This window comes from Pezoporus wallicus, unplaced genomic scaffold (genome assembly GCF_028554395.1).
Source record: "Pezoporus wallicus isolate ANWC-B61680 ecotype Strahan unplaced genomic scaffold, APGP_CSIRO_Pwel_v1 scaffold_3294, whole genome shotgun sequence".
Classification (NCBI taxonomy): domain Eukaryota; kingdom Metazoa; phylum Chordata; class Aves; order Psittaciformes; family Psittacidae; genus Pezoporus; species Pezoporus wallicus.
In genome coordinates this window covers 1,068,184-1,080,332 of record NW_026635478.1, presented here as the reverse complement: position 1 = coordinate 1,080,332, position 12,149 = coordinate 1,068,184, and the positions used below count along the sequence as shown (strand labels likewise).

General features: G+C 49.2%; 1 protein-coding gene across 6 annotated transcripts in view; it reads left to right on the top strand.

Annotated features, from left to right (window-relative positions):
* The first annotated feature begins 279 nt into the window (after nucleotides 1-279).
* NR2C1 (nuclear receptor subfamily 2 group C member 1) overlaps nucleotides 280-12,149 on the top strand; it is a 51,311-nt gene continuing 39,441 nt past the window's right edge. For 2 of the 6 annotated variants that reach the window (XM_057424846.1, XM_057424819.1), the window contains exon 1: nucleotides 280-433. The gene's annotated coding sequence lies outside the window, so the exon portion shown is untranslated. Of the gene's footprint in view, nucleotides 434-969; nucleotides 1,107-12,149 lie in introns of those variants that run through there. The other 4 variants (XM_057424791.1, XM_057424828.1, XM_057424798.1 and 1 more) reach the window with 4 other exon arrangements.

Here is a 12,149-nt window from a genome sequence, read left to right as displayed (position 1 = left end):
CTTCCCAAAGCTGACACACTGCCGTTTCCTTGAAGAGAACAGCAGCGGAGACACGGGAGACTCGAGCTCTCCTCACGGGCACGGGGCTGTCAGAAACACGTGGGTCAGAGCCACGTTTCCCCATCTGTAAGGGATGCCACTTGCCCGCGGCACCTCTGCTCCCGGCGCTCCCCATAGCACCGCTCCAGGCCCGAGGCGGCAGCGCCGGTACCGACCGCTGCCCAACGCGGCAGGTGCCGGGGGGCACACGGCGGCCCCCAGCACCCCCAAGGCAGCCAGGCGCAAGCGCAGGCGCAGCCGCCGCGGCGGTGAGGGGCGGGGCGGCGCTGAGCCGAGGGGGCGGGGTCACGAACTCTGACCTCCGGGAGCCGGAGCCGCCGCTACCACCGCCGCCGCCAAATAAACCGGCGGAAGAGGCCGCCGGACCCACCAGGTGAGCCGCTACCCCGGCAGCGGGCGCGGCCATGGCCGTGCGCTAACGGTGCGTCCCTGCGCGGCTTCCGCGGCCTCCGCGGAGCATGGCGCCGGGCGCCGCCCGTCCCGCCTCAGGCCTCGGCGCGTCCCGCGGGCGGCCCCGCGCCCCCCGACCTTTCACCTACAGGAACCGCTTGCGCCTCCCGCCGCCCCGCATCCGGGCGGCGCCGTCCGCTGCTCGCCGCCAGCTCGGCGGGCTCCGGCCGCTCCCGCTGCCGAGAGGCAGCCGCGGGGGGAGGCGGCGGTGGGCGATGCCACCCTCACGCTGGGCTCCGGCCCCGCGCAGCCATTTTGTGAGGGGCCCGCTGGGGAGGCCGAGTCCGGGCGCTGCCTCGCCGCAGCTCCGCGGAGCGCCCCGGGGAGTGGAGAGGCGAGGGGGAAGGTTGAGGGTGGGTTGGGGTAAGATGGGCCTGGGAGCTGGGCGGAAGCTGAGCCGCCGCGATGCTCTCTCCCTTCCCCCTTTCCCCGCCCCCCCCCCCCCCCCATCGGCGACGGCCGTGCATGGCGTCAGGCCCCCCGGGGGCTGACCGAGCTCCCGACCCCCGGCCGCTTTGTGCCTGCCGTCTCCGTCACCCAGCCGGTTCGCTCCTCTCAGATAGCGCTGGCGGCTGTCTGGGTTCGTTTGGGTTAAGGTAATAAGTTCTGCATAACGCCCGGTAGTGTTTTTGTTGTGGCAGATGACACTGTCGCTGGTCCGTGTTTTGTGTCGTTGGGTGGGGGTTTACTTCTGAGCTGCTGGGCTTCTGGGCTCTTCCTTCTCTCACTGCTGCAACGTATTGTCCTAACTATGAAAAGCACTGCCCTGTATCATAGGATGGACTTAGGTTTGCACTTTATGCAGGGAAGAGAGGAGGTGGCATGTGTTGTGTAAATAAACTTGAGAAACAGAGAAGGAGAAAAAAAAGGCTTTCGATATCGGTTTTACCACAAGACGAGCGTGTGGGCATGATTCTTGAAAGCCTGAGCTGGGCATTCTTCATATGTGAAAACTGCTCTGAAGTTATTGATAGAGCATCAACAAGGGGGACTGGGGAAAGTGGTGTAGTAGGAAGAGCTGCATCCCAAAAAATGAGATGGTAGAGAATTCAAATAGTTTTCTGTAGGGCAGCTTCCTGGTTTTGGAGTCACCATTATGTAAGTAAAAACAGAAGTACTGGGGAAGGCAAACCATCACATTACCGTGCTGGGTGAGGCAATGTTCACCTGGTGACACTTCTGTGCTTTGTATTTTGGGTGGCTTTTTCTGTAACAGTATTTCTACCTGAAAATAATTCTGTAAATTGTTGTAGCCCCCTATTAGTCCATGTTGGCCAGTTGTGACACAGGCATTTAACCCGCAGCTTTCTCCTTGACTGTACAGCTTTCCTCAGTATGCTTGTTTGAGGGAAGTCCTAAGGTCTGTGAAATGTCTGACTGCTTCTATCCATAGCTCTTTCTCCAGAGGCATTACAGACCCTCTCTTATCACAGGACTGAGGTTCATCTGATGGTGCTCAGCTGTATGTGTACATATACATGGTAATACAGGGAACATAACTGACATCACCTGGCATGGTGTACAGTCCTCAGCTGCTTCTGCAGTTCATTCAGGCTGCTCTATCCGCATGATTGGGCACCATTTGCTAAGTGTGTTGCATTCTGCAAGAACAGATCAAGATGTTTTTTACAGAAGAGTTAACAGCAGATAAATTAACTGGCTTTATCTCTTCCCCTCAAATCTTCTTAACACTTGTTTTTCTTACTGGTTTTGTTTTCTTGTGAAGTGTTGCCTTGAAGAGAATGAATATGGTGGAAATGCAGTGGGGGTTCTGATGTCTTTAAGAATAGCCATAGCCTAGGCTAGATTGTGGGTTAGCAGGGGGAGTCTGGGTTTTGTTTTGGTTTGGGTTTTTATTTTACTTTTTTTAAAGCCTACCTTGGTTTCTCTGATCCAAGTTTCTCAGCCTCTGAAGAGAAAGCCCTGAGCAACATGGGTAACTCTGAAGCTGACTTTGCTTTGGGGGGAAAAGGGCTTGGACCAGACGACCTCCAGAAGTCCCTTTCAACACGAATTTATTTCATGACTGTGTTGTGTTATTGAAGTTGGAGGGGAGAGGAGCATGGGGAGCAAAAGCCAAACAAAAACCCACTGATACTATGGCATGCTGTTAAATAATTCACATGCAAAATACAGAATGCTTAAAGCTAATGTGCTAGTTCAGTGAATACTGGCTTTCACCTGTAATGTGAAATCTAAATATTTACACTGGGAAGATTAGTCTCCTTGTTCCTTATGCTGATACTCAATTTTCATTTTGATTCACTGTGTGCTTATTGTATTATGCAATTAAAGATTGTGCAGCCAGTGAAATTGCTGGAGTTTCCTTATGGTTTGTGAAGGAAGGCAGTCTCCCTAAAGAAAGTAACCCGTATGTAATGTCTGGGTCAGAAAAAATCCTGAAAACAGCCAGCAGCCCCTGCGTAAAGGGAGCTGAACTGTGTATAAGAAATAGAGCAAGGTCAAATCTTTAGCTTGTACACATTTCTTCTGCTGGTGGACAAAGTATGGATCTCTGCTGGCAGTGCTGCATCTGACAAAGGGTATGTGCCTTTCCTGCTTCAGTAGGCACCAGGGCTTAACTGGTTTTAATAGTAAGCTTTGCTAACCTGAGTGATTTTTGGTTGATGCAGGTCAGGGAGCTCTCATGTGAGTATCTGCTTTGCCAGGCCTGTGAGGGTATTAACATCCCCTCTGAGGGTGGGCGCAGGGGCCAAACCTGTGGCTGGCACAGGTATCTGCCTGTGCTTTTTTTGTCAGACACAGGATGCAGCATGCAACCCAACAGTGACCGTCAGGGAAAACCAGACAAGTTATCTTCTGGTGCTGTTTCAAGCTGCTTTTGGCACTTTAAACTTGTGCCTGTACATTATTGGCATAAGGTGAGCTGCAAAGCAGAATTTAATCAGTGTGAGAATGACTGGTAAAACTGCAGAAGTACAGTTAATCAAAATCGTACTCTTGTGTATGCAGACCTGTCCATATTTTTACTCTTCCAGTCGTCAGCTTCTTGTTCCAGATATTACTGTGTTGGATAGTACTCACCAAACTCTTAAAGCAACAAAGGATTTATCTTCTGAAGGGTCAACTCTTCATTTCCAGCTCTTTGAGACCAGAGGGTTGCTTGTGCTTTCTGCACAAGTCCCATGTGTCTTATGATGTAGTGCAGCAGATTTTGTAACGAAGTACGCTTTTTCCTGAAAATGGTGGTCTAAGAACTGCCTATATCTATATATCCCATTCTATGTCACTATTTAGATTAATTTTGCTGGTTTGGCCAGGGCTTCTCTGAAAGACTCTTCAAATCTGGCTAACTTAAATTACTCTTGTTCAACTTGATAGGGAGATAGGCAGGACTAAGCTGAGTATTTGACAGCCTCTGTAGAAAGTTAAACGAGAAACTCAAAAAACATAAACCACCAAAAAAATAAAGCCAAACCCTCTGCTGTTGTCATATTAGCTATAATTAACGGTTATTTAATTCCAAGAAGGTTGAGGTTGTGGTTTATAGCTTAGCAGCAACTTTGTGGTGTGAAAACTGCTCCATTTATTTTGGTGATGTTTCCTTTGAAGTACTAGCAGGACGGTGTGTCAACATGACTAATGCTTTCACTCTTGACTGATTTAATCTGTTTTTAGTTGGTTTTTTTTTCCTAATATGCTTTACAAGTGTGTTGATAGGAACTAAAAAACCAAACCAAAAGAACCCCAAACAAAAACCCAGGCACACCCCTCTAACAAAATCTGATCCTGTGGAGCTGATAAGGGGTGGGGGGGAAGAAACGGGGAAGATGTGGATGATGATATTTTTATCTGAAACAATGTCAACACTGATTTACTGTACTGAAAGGATCTGTGTGAAACTCGGGGCGGGAGGGGGAGGGTGTTTCATTTGAAGGCAGTTTCTGTGGATGTGAATGTGTGCAAGTAGTACTGCTGAATACGTATGCATGTCCTTTCCATAGTGTACTTTCATGTATCAGCTGTCTCATCTATGGCTGTAATTCAGTGAATACCCCAACCAGTCATCTCACACCATGACTATGGGCAGTTTGGTATTATGAATAAGCTCTTGTAATGTTATGGGCTTTTTCCACAAGAAATGCTTTTATTTCTGCTACTAACTGCTTTTTTGTGTGTGTTACATGTAGCAATTAGATGCAGGGTAAATCAATTCAGAAGATGAGCTTACCTTACAGCTTTATAACTGTGAGGTGAAATGCAGAGGGGGACAAAGCTGTCAGGCAGGATTGGGACTGCATCTTTGTGAAATGCTGTATCTATTCTACAGTAGATTTAATGCCTCAGTGTGTTTGGAAAGAAGGATTTGCACTTGCTATGCTGTGTTAATGTAATCTTTGTGTGCCACGTAGAAGGGACCTGGTCTGGATCATTGTGCAGCTTCAGCTCTGGTGCAGGGAACCAGTTTTGTCCTTTTCTTTGTGTACCAATACAGGATGATGCGGGCTTCGGGCGCCGATGCGGGCTTCGGGCGCCGATGCGGGCTTCGGGCGCCGATGCGGGCTTCGGGCGCCGATGCGGGCTTCGGGCGCCGATGCGGGCTTCGGGCGCCGATGCGGGCTTCGGGCGCCGATGCGGGCTTCGGGCGCCGATGCGGGCTTCGGGCGCCGATGCGGGCTTCGGGCGCCGATGCGGGCTTCGGGCGCCGATGCGGGCTTCGGGCGCCGATGCGGGCTTCGGGCGCCGATGCGGGCTTCGGGCGCCGATGCGGGCTGCGGGCGCCGATGCGGGCTTCGGGCGCCGATGCGGGCTTCGCGCGCCGATGCGGGCTTCGGGCGCCGATGCGGGCTTCGGGCGCCGATGCGGGCTTCGGGCGCCGATGCGGGCTTCGGGCGCCGATGCGGGCTTCGGGCGCCGATGCGGGCTTCGGGCGCCGATGCGGGCTTCGGGCGCCGATGCGGGCTTCGGGCGCCGATGCGGGCTTCGGGCGCCGATGCGGGCTTCGGGCGCCGATGCGGGCTTCGGGCGCCGATGCGGGCTTCGGGCGCCGCCGATGCGGGCTTCGGGCGCCGATGCGGGCTTCGGGCGCCGATGCGGGCTTCGGGCGCCGATGCGGGCTTCGGGCGCCGATGCGGGCTTCGGCGCGGGCGCCGATGCGGGCTTCGGGCGCCGATGCGGGCTTCGGGCGCCGATGCGGGCTTCGGGCGCCGATGCGGGCTTCGGGCGCCGATGCGGGCTTCGGGCGCCGATGCGGGCTTCGGGCGCCGATGCGGGCTTCGGGCGCGCGCGCCGATGCGGGCTTCGGGCGCCGATGCGGGCTTCGGGCGCCGATGCGGGCTTCGGGCGCCGATGCGGGCTTCGGGCGCCGATGCGGGCTTCGGGCGCCGATGCGGGCTTCGGGCGCCGATGCGGGCTTCGGGCGCCGATGCGGGCTTCGGGCGCCGATGCGGGCTTCGGGCGCCGATGCGGGCTTCGGGCGCCGATGCGGGCTTCGGGCGCCGATGCGGGCTTCGGGCGCCGATGCGGGCTTCGGGCGCCGATGCGGGCTTCGGGCGCCGATGCGGGCTTCGGGCGCCGATGCGGGCTTCGGGCGCCGATGCGGGCTTCGGGCGCCGATGCGGGCTGCGGGCGCCGATGCGGGCTTCGGGCGCCGATGCGGGCTTCGGGCGCCGATGCGGGCTTCGGGCGCCGATGCGGGCTTCGGGCGCCGATGCGGGCTTCGGGCGCCGATGCGGGCTTCGGGCGCCGATGCGGGCTTCGGGCGCCGATGCGGGCTTCGGGCGCCGATGCGGGCTTCGGGCGCCGATGCGGGCTTCGGGCGCCGATGCGGGCTTCGGGCGCCGATGCGGGCTTCGGGCGCCGATGCGGGCTTCGGGCGCCGATGCGGGCTTCGGGCGCCGATGCGGGCTTCGGGCGCCGATGCGGGCTTCGGGCGCCGATGCGGGCTTCGGGCGCCGATGCGGGCTTCGGGCGCCGATGCGGGCTTCGGGCGCCGATGCGGGCTTCGGGCGCCGATGCGGGCTTCGGGCGCCGATGCGGGCTTCGGGCGCCGTGACAGCAACTTGACCTCATTAAATAGCTCTCTTCTTACCTAGTTCTGGCCTGTAGCCAGCACTCATGTGAATGGCCTCAGCTTGCAGACAGCCCCCCTTGCCTATCCTCCTCTCTCCTTATCGTAGAATCATAGAATAGTTAGGGTTGGAAAGGACCTTAAGATCATCAAGTTCCAGCCCCCCTGCCATGGGCAGGGACACCTCACACTAGACCATGTCACCCAAGGCTCGATCCAATCTGGCCTTGAACACTGCCAGGGATGGAGCATTCACCACTTCCCTGGGCAACCCATTCCAGTGCCTCACCATCCTTACAGTAAAGAATTTCTGCCTTATATCTAATCTAAACTTCCCCCTTTTTAAGTTTTAACCTGTTACCCCTTGTCCTATCGCTACAGTCCCTAATGAAGAGTCCATCCCCAGCATCCCTATAGCTCCCCTTCAGATACTGGAAGGCTGCTATGAGGTCTCCACACAGCCTTCTCTTTTTCAGGCTGAACAGCCCCAACTTTCTCTGCCTCTCTTCATACAGGAGGTGCTCCAGTCCCCTGATCATCCTTGTGGCCCTCCTCTGGACTTGTTCCAACAGTTCCATGTCCTTTTTATGTTGTGGACACCAGAACTGCCCACAATGCTCCAGGTGAGGTCTCACAAGAGCAGAGTAGAGGGGCAGGATCACCTCCTTCGACCTGTTGGTCACGCTCCTTTTGGTGCAGCCCAGGACGCAGTTGGCTTTCTGGGCTGCAAGCGCACACTGAAGCCAAGCTCATGTTCATTTTCTCATCAACCAGCACCCCCAAGTCCTTCTCCACAGGGCTGCTCTGAATCTCTTCTCTGCCCAACCTGTAGCTGTGCCTGGGATTGCTCTGACCCAGGTGTAGGACCTTGGCATTGTTAAACTTTATAAGCCCACCTCACAAGTGTGTCAAGGTCCCTCTGGATGGCATGCCTTCCCTCTAGGGTATCAACCAAACCACACAGCTTGGTGTCATCGGCAAACTTGCCGAGGGCGCACTCAATCCCACTGTCCATGTCGGCAACGAAGATGTTGAACAAGACCGGTCCCGACACCAATCCCTGAGGGACACCACTCATTACTGGTCTCCAGCTGGACATTGAGCCATTGACCGCAACTCTTTGCGAGCGTGAGGCTTTTCCTATCTGTCTGTAGAGTGCTTCATCCACAGATTCCTCTTGATCAGGTGGTCTGTAACAGATCCTCACAATAATGCCCCCCTTAGCTGTTCTCCCTTTAACCCTGACCCACAAACTGTTGACTGCTCACCAGTCCTTCCTTTTCCTTGTCCTTTGTGGGGCTGGTGAGCTGAATCAGCTCTGTAACTATTCAGGCAGGTTCTAGAGACTGCATGATGAAGCAGCAGGAGCCCAGGGCTAGAAGGGAAGTGACCCATTAGTGGTAAGAATGACTTGGCAGTCTCCTCAAAGCTTATCCTAACAGTTCTGTTTTCTCACTTCTCCTCCCACTGTAGCACTCGTTTACTTTTGAGAGTAATCATTCTAAATTAATTGTACAGGCATGCTTGCAGATACATCTCTTCCTCTATTGCCCTGTGCCTTTTAATTACTCCCTTATGCTTTTGCGAGCATCTCATCTTCCCTTGCATGCCTGCAGGTTTAGCTGCTTCAGTTTTCTGTTACTATCTCTTACATATGTAGTCTCTAAATCTTGATGTCATGCAAATTTAGTAAACAGTATCTAACTGGGTGTTAAGAATCACATAAATATTCCTTAGTTCATTGGTAAGGAGAATGTTACTCCTTTAAATCTGCCAACTGTTCTACGGTCTTGAGCAATATGGCTTGTAGAGTCATAATCCAGGAATAGTTTATCTAGTTTGCTGTGTAATGCTCTTTTATGAAGCATTCAGCAGAGTAGTGTCATTGTTTCACAGATGTGTTTGGATTCCTTGGCTTAATTTATTATCTGTAAAGCATTGCAGAATACTGTTGTGAAGTAGAAGGGAATGCTAGTACGAGTAACAAAGCCAGCTAACTCTAGCACTCTTAGTCCTAGATGTATTGTTACATGCTTTCTATTTTATGTATAGGTGTTTATTAAACAAGTTTGGCACAGGTTATGCTGAATTCTTAATTAGTATATGATTTTGAGAATGGAAATGAGGACTAGTTTCCATTTTAAGGTACAGAGCAGTGTAATGACCTGAGCTAAAATAGTGAATTCTTAATTCATTTTCGGAGATCAGTTGAAATAATTTTCTATGGAAGCGGTATGAGTATAGAGATAAAGAAAGTTTCTTCTAAGAAGGAATACTTTTAAAGTTCCACTATATTAACCTTTTGAGCTTTCCTAAAAAGTCAAGCTGATCTTCTGTATTTGTTTCCACTGTGATAGAAGAACAGAAAGTGGACAGTAATTCCTGCAGTCATAACTATTTAATGAGCCTGTACCTCAGAAGTGTCTAAAGTTCTTATGTAACTTTTAGTTTAAATGTGCATCTGACCTTCTACAGGAAAGACCCCTTTATTAACACACATCCCGTGTATATATATGTAGTCATCAGAATCATTATGTATTCCATTGTGTCAAGCTGGTTTGACAATGCTGGCAGGGTAAATTACTACTCAAACTTTACAAGCATTGTTTTCACACCAGTAAAACTACACTGGCCAGTGTTGTGACATGTTTTGAAAAAAGTAAGTAAATTGAACATCTGGGATCAGCATAATTTTATCATCTAGTATCTTCATACCAGTGTGGTTTCTTACTCATTTAAAGGGTGCTAAATCAGAATCAAGGTACTTAATAGTGGGGCAGCTATAACACAAGTGCAGTATAATAGAACAAAAGATGTTTCACTTACATCAAATGGAAAGTCCAGGCATAAAGAAATATTCTTCCTGCTACTGCTTTAAAGTCCGTAGTTTACACTGATGTAACATTCTGAAATACTATTAGCAAGAACTTCCTACTGGGATAATTAAAGTTGTATAACTTTTGTCTCTGGAGAAGGATGTTGAATTAAACATTGGTGTCTTTTGGGTATAACTGTACTAGTGGAGAGGTTAGTGCTTCTGATTACCGACCACCAAATCTGCTGGCTGTTCTCGTGGGAATGTTTCGTAACCCATTCCAGTTGAAGTAAGCCAAAATCAATTCAAAAAGTAAGTCTTTTCTAAGTTATGTTGACTAAAGCATTGGAGAAACGCTGGCCCATGAAAACTGAGGAAGGAGTAAAAAAGAGTGGTTGAATTAGTGCAAGCTAATGAAAGTTTTCTGCTCATGTGGTGGCTTGTGGAGGGTATCTAAAGTAGTGATGGAAAACCATTGGCAATGATGCTAGGCTCAACACCAGCAGTGAGCTAACAGTGATGGTAGTGATGTATTGAAAAATAATTCTGACTTGCATTTCACTATGGAGTTTGCTAACTCATTTACTATGGACATAAAATAATGATATTTACATACAGAGATTCCTGTTACATTTCATTTGAGTCTCAAGATTGAGGAGAGATACAGTAAATGCAATATTTGGAAACAGCTTAGTGCTGTTGTATTTATTGGTAGAAGCCCCTCTTGGAGTAGTAATAGAGCTGTAATATTATTATGGTTCTTTTAATTGTGGGATGTTATAAATAAGATCCTGAAAGTATGTGCAGTTTTTCCATGTTGTGTTCTCTGGTCCCTTTTAGAATTCCAGCCCTTGTCCTTTCATTATTTTAGATGACTTGAGGAAGGAAATAAAAATGTGATTAGCAGTAGGTAGTGCCCGGATGAAGTTTAGTTTGTCTTTGTCTCTTTCCCTTTGAAAGAGGAACAATGCATTTGCAAGCAAGAAAACATCAATTATTTGACTCAATCTACTTCTTTCCTACACTAGCAATAAAAAAACATTTCTTGTATGTTGTCTGATGTGTGCTTTGAAGATGTGTGTCATGGTTTGGACAAGTGTGGAGAAGAGAGGCATACCTGAAATTGGGAAGATGCCCATTGAATGAGAACACCTTGAGGGCTACTTCCAGTTGCTGAAGATCAAAACACAGACCATGACAACAGTTAATTTAAATCTTTTTTTCTTTACTAGGAAATGAAGGTGTTTAATGAATATTTCCCAATTTCAGATAGCTTGATTTTAGGATACGTTCATAATTTCACACAAAAATGCAGCTTTGGGGAATGTTGACTGGAATAACTTGGAAGAAGATGCTTTTAAGAACATGAATAATGTTGTAAATTTTTAAGTTTCTGTAACAGAAGAAAAAAAAAAGGTGTTTTTTCCACTTAATTCCTTGCAGGGATCTCTAAAGAGTGATTAAGCATACTCATACCTGATGTGAAGGCAAACATAGATAAGTAAGCAAAAGGTGAACTACAAAACTTTCTACATCTGTCCCAAAGTTAGCTTAGAATGTCTCCACAGTGAGCTGCATCAAGCAGCTGGATGGGGTGAGAACAAAGGGTGTAGTTTCATGGTGCAGCTGAACTGAATTACCAGCTCCCACCAACAACAATGGAAGGGGAGGTTTGCCTCCTCCTTAATCTTAATTTTTTAACCCTCCCTCCTTTGAGTTATAACAACATGTTCTCCCTTTTTGTCTGCAGTGGAATGAATCTGACTGCCAGTAAACTACTTCATTGTGCTTACCTAGCAGATGCTTGGTGCATTTCTGCTTGGTTAGTTTTTCCGTCTTTTTATCAAGTTGAATTATCTTAGTGTGTGGTCACCACCACCACAGTTTGGTCAGGGTGAGCAGGACCTCCTCTCAACCAGGGGTGAGCTGTAATTCTGTTCAAACTGCCTTTGAAACTGTGCCCTGACATTGCAAGTAAGAAATAGGTTTCTGCCAGTTCAGTTTCTTGAACTGACTCCTCAGGGCATTATGTGTATACCAATGCCAGCACAAGAAGAGTTTAAATAATAAAGCAGAGATGGGGAACAGGATAGGAATGCCTGGCTTAGCCATTTCGGTAGTTGAGCTGCAGCATGAAGTGTTGCCTGAAAGTTTATCATTGAAACATTGGAGTTGGTGAGTTGTTTCACTATTACGCATGCTCTTCAGAGCAAAGTCACCTAATTTATTGAAGGTGATTAAAGTGAAGGTATCTCAGTACACAGTACCATTTACAAATACTGGAAGTCACTGTGTTTAAAAAACAAAACAAAACCAACACAAATAAACTGACCAACCCAGGGGATATATTGGCATTTATGCATTTTAAACAGCCTTAATTTTGTTTTCAGGCTTATTTCACTACAGAAGTTTGAAAACACATCATCAAAACAGGGAATCTCTTCTAGAAAGCCTCTTCCACTACTCTTAAAAGTAAAACAGAGTATGCTTGCTCCTAAGAGCAAGAATACAGGATGCCTATATCAATTCTGGATTTGGGGAAGCTGAGTATCTTCATTATTTTTATTAGCAGTGTTTGATAACACTGAATTAATAATAATGTGAAAATACCAGCTCTGTCTCATAGTTATGCTTCTTGCTCACAAGAGAGATCTTGTTAAAGACAGATGTTAACATCAATACAGAATTCTGCCATAACCAGTACAAATTCTGCCATGCTCTTGGTGAGCATTTGGCAGTATGGCAAAGAACATAAAGTGCAATGTTGCAGAGATGCAGTACGGTTTAGTTCTG